Genomic DNA, 18,219 nt, shown 5'->3' on the forward strand with positions numbered 1-18,219 from the left:
GTGGGATCTCGGCTCCAGTTGCTAAGTCGCCCCAGTTGGGTCTGACTCTCTGTGACCCCATGGACCATAGCCTGCCAGGCTCCGCTGTTGAAGGGACTCTCCAGGCAAGAGAACTGGAGTGGGTCGCTATGTCCTCCTCCGGGGGATCTTCCTGACCCAGGGATCGAAGCTGCATCTCTTACATCTCCTGCAATGGCAGGCGGGTTCTTTACCACTAGCACTAGCTCAGATCAAACCTGTGTCCCTTCACTGGCAGACAGATTCTTAACCACTGGCCCATCAGGGAAGTCCCTGCATTTGTCTTTTTAAACAGGTATGCTGGACTTGTTTCATGTGCATGCTGTCCCCAGCGCCTTAAGGGAATGAACAGAATGGCAGGAGCTGCTGAGCTGGTCACTCTGGAACAGGGTTCCTCCCCTGGACCGGAGGCCCTGCCTTCCTCCAAGGAAACTGGAAAGATCCACAGGACTGTTAGGTCATCCCAGATGCATGGTGGGACAGAAATATTCCAAAAGGAATTCTCCTGCCATCGCTATCGCTTTTCAGGTAATTGAGGACTCATGAGGGATGCTTATTAACAATATAGATTCCCTCGTTTCTAACTCCAGTCTACCCACCCCCAGGGACTCAACAGGGATATGGTAGGACTCAGGAATCTGCATTTCCCCCCAAACTTCAAGTGCTCTCGATGCAGGGCAGGGCTCACACTGAGAAACACTGCTTTAAAAGAAAGACCTTTCACTCTGAACAGGAGCCACTGCTGCCTTCCCTCTTGCAACCTTTCCACCTTAGATGTGGCAATAATAAAGCAGTGAGTTAATCATCTCCGTGAAAACACAGACGGAGCAGTGATCTGAGTACAATTTTGAGTGAGAGGCACTCCAGTTCTGGAGGTGTGTGGGTGGTTGGCCCTTTCAAGGCAACCTGCGCCAAAGGTTGGGTCAAGATGTTTTTGGGGGGTGAAGGGCAGGTCCTGGAAGTGCGCCCTGACTGTGGACACGAGAAGGACGTTGGCCACCAGCTGCTGTGGAAAGGTGACTCACCAGCCTATGTGGCGGTAACCACTGGCTGGCGGAATGACTCCCTTGGCCGTGGGGGGCCGTGGGGGGCCGTGGGGGAGGTGATGGCTGTGGTTGGAGAGAGCAGTGCATTCCAGAGGAGAACCAGACCTCCTGCAAGGATGCCGATCTGCGCTGTCAGTCACCTTGGCAGCGATGGAGGAGAGAGAGGGAGGGGTGGATGAGAGGTCTCAGCAAGACGGCAGAGGCACCATTTAGTCACTGGTGTGAACAACCCTGTGTTCACTACCCCTGGACTCACCCTGCCTCCTTCTCTCCTCATCTCTAAATCCAAAGACTAAATCTAGTCGATTCTACACTTTAACGTCTGCTAGGTGCCCCCTCTTACCAGTACCTCTGTGTTACCGCTATCATATACCATACATCTTTCTCTTTCTGCGCATCCCCACCGTTATGACCCAGGCTTGAGGCCCTGTCATTGCTCACTTGGACTCCTGTCCCTGCCTCCTGCCTCCCGATCTCTAATCCAGCCTTCCTACAGCCACCAGTGCATTCTCTCCAAAAGTGAAAATCCAAGCATAGCATTCCCTTACTTAAAATTCACAGCTAGAAGGGGAAAAAAAAAAATCCTCAGCTTACCACGGCTCAGTGGTTCTTGAACTTCACTGTGCCTCAGAATCACCTGGGGGCTTGTTAAAACACAGCAAGGGCCCCAGCTGGAATGTTCTTCACTCTTCCACATCTTCCTCCTTTACCCACTGAATTCCTGACCCTATAATCTCTGTGACGCCTTCTCCATCTCTTTGCCTTCATCCTCACTCCACCTCCCCCACCATCATCATCATCATCACCCACACACATTGAGTGCTTGCTATGGTGCATTCCATTGAATTACCACGGGGGGGGGCGGGGATCCATGATGTGAGTCCCATTATTCTTCCTATATAGTATAGGTGTTGAAACTGGGGCTCAGATAGGTTCAGAAACTTGCCCCAGTCAGATGACTAGAAAGCAGTGAAGTCAGAATTCAGTGCCTGGGCTCAGGACCCCAGAAAATATCGACTTATCCAGATGGAATTAAACCTTTCTTCCTCAATACTCTCGGCACACTCTTCCTGTCACTTACACATCGAAATCCACACACAACCAGGCTGAGTTATTTGAGGGTGGATCGTCACCTTTGTTTCCTATACCTAGCCCATAGAGGGCTATGTTGAGTGAATAAATCATGAATTATGCACACTAGAGTACCAGCAAATAAATCATGAATTATGCACACTAGAGTACCAGCAAATGTAAAGTAAAATTTTTTGATGGGCCATAAGAAATGAGAAATATTCCAGGTTACTTAAGTTCCTTATAACATGCAAACTCAACATATAACATGCCAACAGGTACCATTTCATATTGGGGATACACAAGTATCACTCTATATTAGGGGAAACCCTGAGACAAATGAAAATACAAAGAACATGATTGCCATTAAATCGTCCTTTTGACCTTTCCATCGTGACTCTCCTGATTACATCTTTTAGACACATTCAAAGTGCATGGCGGTGTCTCTTTGGAATAGCATGATGGCAGAAGTATTAATTTTACAGGAAACTTTGGTTAAGTCTTTTCTACTGGTGCAAAAAAATAACTTGATAAGTCAGCATTTTAAGCAAAAATTAAAAACTTACAGGAGTATGTGTTTTAGAGTGAAATTTCACATGTATTTGGAACCAAGGCCAAAACAATGCTTTCTGTAAATGAGCACCATTAATTAGCAAATATAACTTAACTTCCATATACAAATCCAAAGTATAAGCAAATGGCAATTTTTTGCTTCTCTCTTTTACTAGGAAAGAAGTTGTTGCCGGCCAGCCCCCAGGGCATGTCTCACCTGCTGCAGCTTTGCTTTCCTGGGGTAAGAAATCACATTTTTGGTGAAGAAAGGGGAAACAAAACGAGAGAACGCTACACCCCAGAGTAAAAATGACCTGTCAGCACTGATTTTCCAGAACTAGTGCCCGCGTCACAGCTCCTCCCCAGCTCACTCTGGGCTTGGGGCCATGCAGTGCCAAAGGTAGTGCTCCTTTTCCATCTGACTTCAAAGCCGTTGTCAGAACGAACCATAAGTTCCTAGGCTCTGTCAACGTGGACGCCTCTCTGGAGGCACCTTAAGGCCCAGCGTCACCTGCTGTGTTCTGTCTGGAAGGCAGCGAAACAGAGAGAAAGGCGCGCCTCTCCCCTCCTGCAGTGTACATTCTCTCCTGCTACCAACTGTACAAAACCCTGTTCTCTCAGGCAGGTTTCGGACCCAGAGCAGCTCACCGTCTGGGCCTCTGGGTCTTCTGCCTCCGCTTAGAAGCAAAGCTTTCAGGCCTTCTGGGACCTGCTGGGGCCCGGAGCTGGGGCTCCTCCTCGGTGGCAATGGGGAAGCTTGAAGTTCCTTTCACCCAGTGGGCATAGAGCTGACTTCATTCTGCAACTCCCTGAGGCTGGTTTTCCCTTCCCTATAAGTCAGTAAGCACAAATCTTTGCAGAGAAGCCTGGAGTTCTAAGCATTCGCTCAGCAGAAGGAGAAAAAAAAAAAAAAAACCACCACTTTTCCAACCCAGCCCTGTTAAGGACATGGTCTCAGACATTTCCTGCCTGCGCCCCCGCGGCTTCCCTCCTCTTGCACACGCGCGCCCCCTACTGCCTGATGCTGGCAACGCAACCCTGGCTCCAGGAGACCCAGGAACGCCCCAGCCTGGTCCTGGAAGAGCCATGTTGTAAGGCTGTCGGGGGACTGCCAAAAAATGAACCAGGAGATCCTGAAGAATTCTTCCATGGCTTCGGTGAAGGGCCCAAGCTACGTCTTTACATTTCAAGAGTAAACTCTGTAGTAAAGACTGAATAAACAAATCTTTCCTGAATAGAATTCTGCCAAATAAATGTAGGCTTCCCCCCTAAGAGTTAAATAAATGAAAAGAGCTTTGGACTTGGATTGAGAATAGGGGACTCAGATTCAGGTTTTGCTCCTTTTTTTAAATAAGTGACCTTGGACTTTAACCATTTTCAGTATCAGTTTCTTCATCCACTATTTGGGCATATGGCTCATCTCTTAGTGTTGCTGTGAAAAGCAAATAAAAGAATGTGAATGTGTGAGAAAAGCGTTTTGTAACATAAAAATTTAATATGAGCTATTATTTTTTCCCTTCCAATGCAACACACACACCCCTCCCTTTTTCATACATTTCAGTGGAAATGGTAGGGGAGGCGATTTAAACCCCCCAAAAGGAAGTAGGACAAGGAAGCTCAGTCACACACAGGAAGTAACCAAAATGCCATCAGAAAATATTGGCTCAAGCAAAAGAAAAAAAAAGTCATGGGTTATGTTTTAAAGATCAAGTTAGGCTTAGTTCATGATTTGGGGTGTTGCACAGACCCCTAGGTAAGGGGTTTTCAGAGATGATTAGCTAACTCTTTTGACCTTGATTTGACCTCACAAATGGGAATTCTCCGGGGCGTGTTTGTGGATCGCTGTAGTTGGTAGGTTCCTGCCTTTTTAAATGTAGGTCTCTCCTCCTTCTCCCCTGCGGCCCTGGGAGGGGCCCAGCGCCCGGAGCCGGCCCCGCCCTCGCCCGCGCCCGGAGCGGCCCGGCCTCCGCTCGGATTACTCCTCCCTTCCTGGCCCCACAAACTTGCCACATTGTAGGTTGGCTTCTGCAGGAAAAGAAAAGCTCTGCAGTGCCGCGCACAAAGAAGTTTTACAGTGCTAGGGTTCAGGTCCAACTTTCCTTCCACATTTTTGTAAAGAAGAGACAAAATCTTGGATATTTTCCTAGGAGGAAAAAAAAAAAACAACCTAAAGGGAAACAAAATAACATGTCAGGACACATTGTGCTATTTATTTTCTTGTTTTTCCTCTCATTCTTGAAACTTCCCTTCAAAAATCTTACCACCTTTCTTGCCTCTTCCTTAATTTTGTGTATTTTTAGCATAGGGAGAGAGAGGATTTGAAGCCTAAGGATTTGAAGTCAGAACCAAGGAGGAGGGCATGGCAACCACTCTAGTATTTTTGCCTGGAGAATCCCCCTGGACAGGGCAGCCTGCTGGGCTACAGTCCATGGGGTCTCAAAGACTCAGACATGACTGAGAGACTAAACACAGTGTATGTCAAGCATTCCTAAAACTTATCATCTGTTTGCAGAATCAGCCTTCCTTTTCTGACTCAAATGAAGAGGCTGGTTTCTGCCTTCTTTCCCCAGACTTTTTAAATTAAACCACTCTTCAGCAAATTGCTTGGGGAAGGTGCGATTGGGAAAGTAAGGAGATCCATGTCCATCTAAGTGACTCAAGTTTAAGGATAATGCCATCAGTTCAGTCATTCAGTCGTGTCCGGCTCTTTGCGACCCCATGAACCGCAGCACGCCATCACCATCTCCCGGAGTTTACTCAAACTCATGTCCATGGAGTCGGTGATGCCATCCAACCATCTCATCCTCTGTCATCCCCTTCTCCTCCTGCCCCCAATCCCTCCCAGCATCAGGGGCTTTTCCAATGAGTCAGTTCTTCACATGAGGTGGCCAAAGTATTGGAGTTTCAGCTTCAGCATCAGTCCTTCCAATGAATATTCAGGACTGATTTCCTTTAGGATGGACTGGTTGGATCTCCTTGCTGTCCAAGGGACTCTCAGGAGTCTTCTCCAACACCGCAGTTCGAAAACATCAATTCTTCGGCGCTCAGCTTTCTTTAGAGTCCAACTCTCACATCCATACATGGCTACTGGAAAAACCGCAGCCCTGACTACACGGACCTATGTTGGCCAAGTAATGTCTCTGCTTTTTAATAAAAGGATAGTGCCATAGAGACACATACGCTAAAGATTGTCCCCTGTCTTGTTGCAAGTTTAGTATACTTTGCGGTGGCCTCCAGCTGTAGGTGTACATTTGGCAACTGTAGTGTCAGGATGCTGATAATGATATTTTCAAAGCGTTTTCACACTTGTGCTTCATAACAACACTGGGAGCATGGTGAAGGGATGGAATTTGCTGCTGTTATAGGCGAGGAAGTAAGGAGAAGGGGAGACCGTGATTTGTCCAAGGCCACTCAATTGGTTCCCTATGAAACCCAGATGAAGAGGTCAAGAGCTTCCAAATACTACACTGGTATTTAATGCCCGGTCTGGAAATTATTACCAACAGGTTCTACAGGCTCTTGTTTATGCCAAAACAAACTGTCTTCATTTTTAAACTAGGGTAACAGGAACATTTAAATTAACTTTTACAAATTCTGTAGACTGTGTATCATTATCAAAGGGACTTAGAGGCCGTTTTCAATAGACAGTTTTTTTTTAATTAAAACTTCATTTTTAATAAATTTAGGGAGGGTATAATTCACTTACATGACTGAAAAGTCACAGTCCTAAAGCCTAGTACACTTGGGAAATCTTGTTGCCACTTCCTCCCCCTTCATCTCTTTTCTCCACTTCTTCTCACCCTCACTGGTAGGCATTTTTATTTTTTTTTAAATCTTACCCCTGTTTCTTTAGGAAAAAAATACAGATAAGTACAAATACATATTCCTGTTCTTATGTATTTGCAGTCTTACAAAAAAGAGAACATTTTGGATTGGTTTTCTGGATGTGGCAGTGGGCTTTGCTAAACCATCTCTCTTTTCCCTGGGAAGCTCAGGCTCTGCAGACAATTCTAGTGTGACTGAGAATCTAGAGGTTTCAGCTGGCCATAGAGGTTTCAACTGGGAAGCTTTGCCTGGTAAACCTAGGTCCCTTCCTCAACCATACGCAGCTGCTGCAACCCTGGATTTCAATAACATACTACTAGAGGACAGCTCGTTGTTTCACAGGAGAAAGTCATCTAGATGCTCAAGTGGAACCCAAATGATATGATAGGGGCAACATTTTAAGCAGTAGTTGTCTGTTACTGTTGCTGAAAGGATGGTTAGTGACGAGTTCCATCAGTATGGGACTCATTCTACTGTGTCCCACTGCGACAAGGTCAGTGCCTGACAGACAGAGGGGCCGTCTCCAGTATATCTCCAAGTAGAATTCTTCCACCAAAGGAGCTTTCACATCCTTCCTGTCATCAGTGGCACTGAAAGAATAATCAAAGATCAAATTCAGGCTATGGCAAAGAGGAAGGTCAGGGGCTCTCTGAGAGCAGGAAATCCAGGCCAAGAGCTGAGCAATGGAAGGACAAGTGTAGGTCAGAGCATCTGGGCCATCACTGCTCTAGACTCAGGAAAAGAAGGGCACAGACCAGACCAGCAAGTGCAGAGACTGGCCAGGAGTTTACAGCAGTTCCTCGTGACGAGGGATGGGCATGCAATGGGGCCCCTCCAGGTTCTCTGAACATTGACGGGACGGGTCCCGAGGAGACGGCTGACAGATGTATCATAGAATCACCTGCGGTCCCTTGCGTTAGTCTACTAGGGTTGCCCCGACAAAGTGCCACACCCTGGGAGACTTAAACTTCTGAGATGTATTGTCCTGCCATAATGGGGCCTGGAGATTCAGGCCCAGAAGGTCTGCGGGGCTGGTTTCTGCCAAGGGCTGTGAGGGAGGAATCTCTTCCAGGGCCCTCTCCTCGGCTTGTGGATGGTCATCTCTTCCTCTGTGTGTGTCTGTCTGGGTCTAAATGTCTCCCTTTTTATAAGGACACCAGTCGTGCTAGGTTAGAGCCCATCCTAAGAGTCATTGTTTTAACTTGACTGCCTGTAAATAAGGTCACATTCTGAGGTACTGGGGGTTAGGACCCCAACATATTTCTTAGCTTTTAGGTTTTTAAAGAATTTATTTAAGTTAAAACTTATAGCTTACTGTCAGCATTAATAGTAACATACAGTTAATAGGTTTCACCATTTTAACTGAAAATACCAAAACTCAAGAGTTTCCAGAGTTGTTGGTGTAATTATTATCGTTGTCATCATTGTTATTTTGTATGGCACAGTTACTATTAATAAAGATTTTTGATGTTGAATGTGAGAAATTTGAAAGGTCATATTTTATATTTTCTATTCCCATGGTATCTATCTGGGACCATAAATTTTAGAGAAAACTTGTTTTTCAATTTATTTTATTGTGGTAGAAGAGACTTATACATTTTACCATCATAACCATTTATAAGTGTACGTTTCAATGCTGTTAAATGCATTCATATTGTTGTGCACAGTCACCACCTTCCATTTCCAGAACTCTTCATTTTGTAAAACTCAAACTTTAGACCCATTAAGTAATAACTCCCATTCCTCCATCCACCAGCCCCTGGCCATCACCACACTGCTTTCTGTCACTGTGGTTTTGACTACTCTAAGAACCTCACATAAGTGGAGTCATACAGTATTCGTATTTATGTGACTAGCTTATTTCACTTAGTATAACGTCCTCAAGATTCATATTGCAGAATGTTTTCCTTTTTAAGGCTGAATAATATTCCATTGTTTGTATATATAAATATATATCACATTTTACTTATGCATATGTCCAGTTTTAACTACTGTGAATAATGCTGTGATGAACATGGGTGGACAAATTTCTAAGACTCTGCTTTTAGTCTGTTTGAATATATATCCAGAAGTAGAATTGCTAGATCGTATGGTAATTCTATTTTTAAACATTTTAACTACTGTAAGTGATGAACACGGGTGGACAAATCTCTCTTCAAAATTCTGTTTTAATTTAGATGTATACCAAGTATTAATAGAATTGCTAGGTCATATGGTAATTCTGTTTTTAATTTTTTGAAGAACACCCTATTGTTTTTCCAGCAGCTGTACTATTTTACATTCTCACCACAAGTGTACAATGATTACATTTTCTCCGTATCCCTGCCAATACTTATTTTCTTTTTGATAGTAGCCCCACCATCTCAGGTGTGAGGTGGTATCTCATTGAATTTGGTTTGCTTTTCCCTGATGATGGTGATGAGCATCTTTTCATTCTTTTTCAGATCCACAAGAGTCCTCTCCATTTTCAGAGGTGTTGGCCTCACACCCCCCATTTCAATATTGAGAACAAAGCCATACTGAGTCTGTGGAAGTGGTGAATTAATTGGGCATATTATGGTAAGTAGGAGGCAGTTTGAAACCCCCCCGCTTTATTACTGGTTGCATATACACTGAATCTAACATGATCTCATTGTGAAGAGTGAGTCCTGTCGTTTTCAACAAATCCTTTCTTTGTTTTTATAAAGTCCAAAGGAGAAAAAGAAAGAAAGAAAGAAAATTCCTCCAACAACTATGCTATAAACCACACTCCTTCACCACTCTCACCCCTCAGTACACACACCTCACTGCTGGTGTTGAGATCCTGATGCCCAGATGGTACAAAATCGCATGCTCCTTTTGCTCAGAAGAATTTTCTTTACCTACAGTTTTTAAGACATACTAAGCTAAAATGTGCATATCACTCTATCTAGAGTTGGGCTTTTGGTGATGTGATGTGGTTATTAATCACTTTACTTTTGTTTCTGTTAAACCCTGGCCTGACATTTTGCTGAGACGCTGTGACAAACACTTTGGGTCCATGACTCGGCAGGACCAGGTGTGGCCTGGCCCACCCCTTGTCAGGCAGGCGAAGGCAGCCAAGCTCGCTCGGTTCAAACATGCTCGAGGGACTCGGCACCTGGAAATCCCCACAAAGCTAGTTCCATTCCAGATCTTTCTCAACACCCAGAGGAGGGAACACAAGGACTGATTGTGCTCACAAGTTTTCCTGCCTGCAGTTCCATGGTCCAGGGGTTTGTGTGGGCCGAGGGTGGGTAGACACATCTACTTATTAGTGCAGAGGCTCAAGTCAGAAAGCAGATCTGATGCCCTAGAGCTCAACGACCAAGTGTTGCACCCAGGGATTCTGTGGGGTGATATTTAGAACAACGTGATCCCCAGCCTGTGGGTGCCAACATTAAGCCCCTCCCCAGGCTCAGCCCAATGGCCTATTTTCCATAGGACTTTGTGGTGCTGGTTTCTTGTTGCTTCCTGTCGTTCTTGTTTTCCACATTTCTTGGGCTCCATCCAATGCTGAGTAATGATTCATAGCCAGAAGGCCCGAGGCGAGAAGCTGCCACTCCAAAGAGGGAGTAACTAACAGCTCCAGGCACCCCTCACCTGGCCCACAGGCTCCTGGCCTGTACACGCCTACAGGAGGAGTTGGTGCAGCCTGGGTGGGTGATCTGTTTTCTCTGGCAGGGCTGGGGAGAAGCGGGGGTGTGCCCAGCTGAACCTCCATCTCTGGTCTTCCCGGGAGAGGTCCCTTACTTCACACACAAACTGAGATGTGCAACAGTCTCTCACTCCCCTTCTTTTCTCCTTCCCCGTCCCACCCACGCCAGGTTCCTCTCTGGAAGGATTTTACTCCAACATTGCCTTGGGGGGAAGGAAAGAAAGATCTGAAATCAGGGAAGGCTAACACAGTGACTTTCCTCATGTGCCCCCCGTCTGTGACATCCCCTGGACTCTGGAGCTGGCCCCGACTCCTGGCGGGTGGACCTCCCAGGGCGGGTATGGGAGTTCAGTGGGGCCGACAGATGGCCTAAGGGAGGTGCCAGCCTTGAGAGTGAGCTCTCAACTGCACTGCACGAGATTATGGCAGAGGTGAAGGCAGTACCAACAGCCAAAGTTCACTGACTGCCTTCCGTGTGCCAGGTGATGTTCAGTTGAATCCTCCAACAATCCTATGAGGTCCCTGCTATTGCTGTTTGCATTTTGCCAGTGCAGACACTGACTCACAGAGAGGTCCCAGATCGCACAGTGAACCTGAGGCAGAGCTGGGGCATTTCAGCCCTGGAAGTCCAGCTCTTGAGTTGACGCTCCGTCACAGCTCTGTATTAACCGAATGGGGTATCACTGTTCCGCGTTACAGTGAGAAGACAGGAGTGTGTGCTCTGCCCCACACTGCTGGGGACACAGGTGCCAGGCGCCTCCTTCCCATCCAGTCCTGCCCTACTCCTCTGTTGGGTGGGGAGGGGTTGAGGAGGGCTGGAGTCAGGATGTGACTGCTCCCTACTCACTCTTCTCCACCCCTAGTTTCCCCCTTCCTCCCGAAGCTGTGCGCTCTTGTTTCAGGTGGCAGGAAGCTACCAAAAAAAAAAAGAGGCAGATAGTGAGTGAGCAGATGAGGAAATCAGAAACCTGCGTTTGCCAGTCTAGGAACTGGTCCAACACGCCTTATGGAACTGACAGCTGGCTGCCCAGGTAAAGTGTCCAGAGGCCCCAGGCAAAGGGAGGTGACCATTAGAGGAAGTTAGAGTTTGCAGAATGGCGAACGTGGAGTTGTAGAGAAAATAGAGAAGGCTAAGGTGTGACAGAAATGGGCTAGAATTAGATGCCCTAGATTGCTAGGGTGGGAAAGCCAGAGAGATTAATGAGTCCAACCTCTTTAAGTGAAAGTGAAGTCGATCAGTTATGTCCAACTCTTTTGCGACCCCATGGACTGTAGCCCACCAGGCTCCTCCATCCATCGAATTTTCTAGGCAAGAGTACTGGAGTGGGTTGCCATTTCCTTCTCCAGGGGATCTTCCCGACCCGGGGATCCAACCCTGGTCTCCTGCATTGCAGGCAGACGCTTTACCATCTGAGCCACCAGGGAAGTCTGCCTCTTATATACTGTTACTAATGAGAACTAACATTGCTTGGGTACTCATGTGCCAGACATTGTGCTAAGTGCTTTCCTTATGCCCACAACAATCCGGTGATGCCGGTGCTCTATTTGTCCTCACTAAGAAACGGAATCAAAAGTTAATTGACCCAGTAAAAGGTAGATCAACTCAGTCTCCCTCTCGCCAAAGCCCATTCTTTTGTACTCTTTAACATTTTATGATGAACCATTTTAAACGTATACAAAGTCGAGAGAATATTATAATGAACCTCCATAGTTTCACTGAACAGTTGTAATAATCAGCACAAGACAGATCTTGTTTCCTCATTCATCCCCCATCCACTCTTCCAGGACTAGATTATTTTGAACTTCTCACATATTATTTCTTATTATATCATCCTAGTGGTATCTGTGCATATTTTAATAGGTATCTCCAAGAAAAAAAAAGACTTTGTTAATGTAGCCATAATACCAGTGTTGTATCTAAAAAAAAAATAACAATAATTTCTTAATACCATCAAATATCCAAACATTGTTCAGATATCTCAGACTGTCCCCAGATGTTTTTTTAATAGCTGATTTCTCTGAACTGGAATTAATAGTCTCTTTATTAAAAATAGAAATACCATATGATCCAGCAATTCCAGTCCTGGGTATCTATCTGAAGAGAACAAAAACCCTAATTCAAAAAGACACACACACCCCAATGTTCATAGCACATTAGTTACAGTTGCTAAGATATGGAATCAACCGAAGTGTCCCTCAACAGATGAATGGATAAAGAAGATGTGATATATGTATATATGTGTGTATATATGTACCATGTATACACACACACACACACAATGGAATACTACTAAATTATAAAAAAGAATGTCATCATTTGCAACAAGAATGGACTTGGGGAGTATTATTTTTACTGAAATAAGTCAGAGAGAGAAAGACAAATGCTGTATGCATCACTTACATGTGGAATCTAAAAAATGAAGCTAGTGAATATAAGAAAGAAGAAACAGACTCACGGATATAGAGAACAATCTAGGGGTTACCAGTGTGGAGAGGGAAGTGGGAAGGGCAAGACAGAGATAGAGGATTAAGAGATACAAACTACTACTAATATGTATAAAATAAATAAGATACAAAGATATAATTTACAGCATAGGGAGTATAGCCAATATTTTATATTAGCTATAAACAACTTTTAAAAACTGTGAATCACTATGGTGTACACTTGACACCTACATAATTTGTAGGTCAATTGTGCCTCAATTTTTTTTAAAAAAGTCCCAACATTTGGTTGATACGTAAAGTCCCCTCCCTGCTGCCACTGTTGAAGAGACAGAGCCACTGGCCTTGTAAATTTTCTCACAATTGGATTTTGCTGATTATATCCGTTTGGTGTCATTTAACATGTTCCTCCATCCTCTGTACTTCCTGTAAGCTGATAGTTAGATCTAGTGGTTTGATTAGATTCACATTTAATTGTTTGGCAAAGCCACTTCATAGGCAGCACATAGTCACAGCCCTTATACTTACACCTACTTTTCTCCGGAAGACAAAAGGTCAACTCTAACTCAGGTTAGAGTCAGAAAGAAGCCAGAACCAGGGTTGGAATTCAGTCTTCCAGCCCCCTGCCCTTCCGCTCATCACTGGACTTGACTCTAGAATATTCTTTTTTACTAGGAGGACAGTTTGGCTGTCATTTAATCCTCTACCTCCTCGGAGAGAAGCCGACAGAGGAGCAATGGGAAAGTTCAAGCCTTTCTCTGGCACGCGGTACTCGTTTAATTTTAAACAGATGATGGGAGGGAGGGGTCTCCTCAAGGCTGGGTGGGGCTGTGTACCTTCTGCTTTTGCCGGAAGACTAGAAGCCCTTCAGCCAGAACTCTGGCACGGAAAGGAGACAGAGCTCCTTTCAAATACTGAGAACTAATTTACCTGAGTACTGATAGGAACATTTCATCTTTTTGACTTATACATTTTCCTTGATAGGAAAGAAGTAGATGAACATTCACAGTGCTGGAGGCCTAATGAGGCACTCAGAATTCTACTTGGGGGAATAGGAAAGGAAGAGCTAGTGAAGATGGCAACCCTTCTGTGCATTTCAGCTCGGGGAGCACTTTTTTTTTCTCCTATTCCTGCTACACTGAGTATGCAAATGTCAGAACCAAGATTGATACAGATAACCAGAACTCTTCCCATTGCAATGGGAAGAAACGACCCTATACCAAAGATTGGACCAGGGAGAGGGGTTGGGGAGGAAAGATGACCCGAATGCACAATTACAGTGAGGGTGCACGTTCATTGGACACTTAAAACACACTGGGAAGGTGATTTGCAGTATCTCGCTTAATCCTCACAGCAGCCCTGCAAGGTAAAACAGAGGTTCTTTAATCGAATCTGCAGGTGAGGAGGGATGTGAAATCTCACAGATACTATCACCGAGGCAGAATTCAAATCCCTGTCTTTCTCCTTTAGTGTCTGTAGCTTAACCATTAGGCTACAAGGTCAGCCAAATGAAGATGGTGATTTGAGAGGGGCTAGAAATCAGAGGGCTTCCCTGGTGGCTCAGATGGTAAAAGAATCTGCCTGCATTGCAGGAGACCCAGGGTTAACTCCTGGGTTGGGAAGATCCCCTGGAGACGGGAATGACTACCAAGGCCAGTATTCTTGCCTGGAGAATTCCATGGACAGAGGATACAGTCCATGGGGTTGCAGGGTCAGACATGAATAAGCAACTAACACTTTCACACTGTTTTCCAGCAATCTAGACGGGAGCTTCTGTAGGGTTCTGGAATGGCTTGGATAGGGAACACAGGGGCCCCTAGCCTTGGGGGACAGGTCATCTGATATTTTAACACAGGTCTCAGAAGTTCATGAATTGAATTTTATGGATGGAGGAATGGGAAGCCTCCACAAGTAGTTGACATAGAGAAGCAATAGTTAGGCACTCTCCTGCTCCCTCTCTGTCAAGTTTAAGGCTCCTAACTGGAAAGGATTATTGAGGTCACATCTGACACATGTAAAGCCTTGTGTAAATTTGAAAGTGACACCTCTTGAAGGGGGATAGATTGCAAAAGCTGCCCCTCTGGGAGGCCCCTTCTGCAAGAGTGGTATGTGTGTAGGGCCCACTGCTTGGGTCAGTGGTGGGTCGGATCTCAGCCCCCTCCATGGCCTCAGCCAAGCCAGAGAGTATGCAGCAGCCTCTAAGAAAGCCAAGCTGGTTTCCCACCCAGCATGCCGTGTGTACACTTGTCAAGGCCAAGTGACCCTTGCTGAGCTGTTATCATCTTTGGTGGTTGTTTCATGTGACTGTGGTCTCAAGTTAGCTCAGAAGAGGGCAGAACCCAATTACTAGATTACTCACGGTGCTGATTTTCTTTCTGTCTTTCTTTTTTAACCACATTCACAGCTGTGGCACATTCAATGCTGTGGCAGTCAAATTTCCCCCCTCTAACTCAAGAGGCCAGGTTCCCCCACCAAAGCCTCCAAGGGCCACATGGTTCCCAGGCCTGAACCCTGCCTCCAACAAGGCCTCTTCTGGTCATTAGGTCCAGGCAGGCCAACTGCCACCCTTCTCCAAAGCCTCCTCTGACTGTGCCAGCCCCTGCAGATATGCCTGTGGAAGCCTAACTGGCCTGCAGGGATACCTGCACTCCAGGCCAGCTTCAAGAGCAAATACTGGTGAAAGGAACACCCTCAGAGATGGAGCTGACACGGCAGGTCCAGAGACCTACTTAGAGATCACGGAGGGCCTCCCAGTAGGGGTTGGATGTCGCTCACCCTGTGGGCAAGGACACTGATAGTGGGGGCACCAGCGAATTTTTTTTTTTTTCTGTTTTGTTTTGTTGCTGCTATTGTTTCATTTATTTTACCTTTTCTAATATATATATATATATTTAAAATTTTTCTAACTTTTTTTTTTACTTTTTGTTATTATTCTGCTCTTTTCTGTTGTCCTTTGTTTTTTGTTGCAGCTGATTTTTTTTTTTTTTTGATATTTCTGTGTTGTTTTGTTTCATTTGGGTTTTTATTTCCTTTTATTTTTATCTTTCTAAAACTTTTGTTTTTGCTTTTGTCACTTTTGTGTGTTTGTCTTTTGTTCTCTTAGCTTTTCTTTTAGTTTTTTGTTTGTTGTTCAGTTTTTGTTTTATGTTTAGGTTAGTTTTGTTTTTATTATTTTATTTTGGACTCTCATTTGTTTAGATGACAGTGAAAACACAATGACCTCAAACCTATGGGATGCAGCAAAAGCAGTTCTAAGGGGAAAGTTTATAGTAATACAATCCTCTCTGGAAATAAAAAAATCTCAAATAAAGAAGTTAATCATACACCTAAAGCAACTAGAGAAAGAACAAACAAAATGCAAAGTTAGGAGAACAAAATAAATCATAAAAAAATCAGAGTAGAAATAAATGAAAAATAAATGAAGGAAACAAGAGCAAAGATCAATGAAACTAAGATCTGGTTCTTTGAGAAGATAAAATTGATTAACCTTTAGCCAGACTCATCAAGAAAAAAGGGATAGGACTCAAATAAATAAAATTAGAAATGAGAAAGGAGAAATTATAAAATATTACACAGAAATAAAAGAGATCCTAAGAGATTATTATAAGCAATTATATGCAAAAAATGGGCAACTTGGAAGAAATGGACAAATTCTTAGAAAGGTACAACCTTCTGAGACTGAACCAGGAAGAAATAGAAAATACGAACAGATTAATCGCAAGCGATGAAATTGAAACTGTGATTTACAATCTTACAAAAAACAGAAGTCCAGGACCAGATGGCTTCACAGGCAAGTTCTATCAAATATTCAGAGAAGAGCTAACAACCATCCTTCTCAGACTCTGAGAAAATTGCAGAAGAAGGCGCTCCCAAGCTCATTCTATGAGGCCACCATCACCCTTGTAACAAAGCCAGACAAAGATATCACGCAAAAGAAAACTACAGACCAATATCACTGATGAACATAGGTAAAAATCCTCAACAAAATCCTAGAGAGCAGAATCCAGCAATACATTAAAAGTTTTATACAGCATGATCAAATGGATTTTATTCCAGAGATGCAAGGATTCTTCAATATACAAAAATCAATTGATGCAATACACCATATTAAAAATTGAAGAATAAAAACCATATGATCATCTCAATAGATGCAGGAAAAGCTTTTGACAAAATTCAAAACCAATTTATAATAAAAATTCTCCAGAAAGTGTGCATAAAGGGAATCTACTTCAACGTAATAAAGGCCATATACAACAAACCCACATCAAACATCATTTTCAATGGTAAAAAACCAAAAGCATTTTCTCTAAGATCAGGAGCAAGACAAGGATGTCCACTCTCACCACTATTATTCAACATAGTTTTGGAAGGTCTAGCCATGGCAATCAGAGAAGAAAAGAAATAAAAGGAATCCAAATCAGAAAAGAAGAAGTAAAACTGGAACTGTCTGGGGATGACATGATACTATACACAGAAAATCCTAAAGATACCACAAGAAAATTGTTATTGCTAATCAATGAATCTGGTAAAGTTGTAGGATATAAAATTAATGCAAAAAAAAATCTCTTGCATTCCTATACACTAACAACAAAATATCAGAAAGAAAAATTAAGGAAACAGTCTCATTTACCATTGCAACAATGAGTCAGGCATGACTGAGCAACTTTCACTTTACTTTCAAACCTATGTAAGGAGGCAAACAACTTGTCTTCAGATACTGATGAAAGAAATAAAAGACAACATAAAAAGATGGAGTGATGTACCATGTTCTTAGATGGAAAAAAATCAATATTTTGAAAATGACAGTAATACCCAAAGGAAACTACAGATTCAATGCAATTCCTATCAAATTACCAATGGCATTTGTCACAGAATTAGGACAAAAAGTTCTACAATTTGTGTGGAGACACAAAAGACCCTGAAGAGGAAAAGCCATCTTGAGAAAGAAAAGTGAAGCTGGAGGGATCAGGCTCCCCGACTCCAGACTAAACTACAAATCATAGTAATTAAGACAGAACAGGACTAGCGCAGAGTCATGGATGGACCTAGAGACCATCATACAGAGTGAAGTAAGTCAAAAAGAGAACAGATATCATATAGTAACATTATATGTGAAACCTAGAAAAATGGTACAGATGAGCCTATTTGCAAAGCAGAAATAGAGACACAGGCATAAAGAACAAACATATGGACACCAAGGGGAGAGATTTACTGAGTATGGCCCCACCCCTCAAACAAGACCCACTTTCCCCCACAGTCTCTCCCATCAGGAACCTTCCATAAGCCTCTTTTCCTTGTCCAACAGAGGGAAGACATATTGAAAACCACAATCACAGAAAACTAATCCAACTGATCACATGGAACACAGCTTTGTCTAACTCAATGAAACTATGAGCCATGCCATGTAGGGCCACTCAAGACGGATGGGTCATGGTGGAGAGGTCTGACAAAACGTGGTCCAGTGGAGAAGGGAATGGCAAACCACTTCAGTATTCTTGCCTTGAGAACCCCATGAATGGTATGAAAAGGCAAAAAGATAGGACACTGAAAGATGAACCCCCAGGTTGGTAGGTGCCCAATATGCTACTGGAGAAGAGGGGAGAAATCACT

General features: G+C 44.0%; 1 long non-coding RNA gene across 1 annotated transcript; it reads left to right on the forward strand.

Annotated features, from left to right (window-relative positions):
* The first annotated feature begins 885 nt into the window (after positions 1–885).
* LOC110141055 (uncharacterized) lies at positions 886–15,532 on the forward strand. The gene is made up of 4 exons (XR_002314964.2): positions 886–1,034; positions 2,864–2,928; positions 8,957–9,071; positions 13,285–15,532. It is a non-coding gene; the product is annotated as an uncharacterized lncRNA (long non-coding RNA).
* Positions 15,533–18,219: the final 2,687 nt, after the last annotated feature.

The sequence above is a fragment of the Odocoileus virginianus genome, chromosome 21, assembly GCF_023699985.2.
Source record: "Odocoileus virginianus isolate 20LAN1187 ecotype Illinois chromosome 21, Ovbor_1.2, whole genome shotgun sequence".
NCBI lineage: Eukaryota > Metazoa > Chordata > Mammalia > Artiodactyla > Cervidae > Odocoileus > Odocoileus virginianus.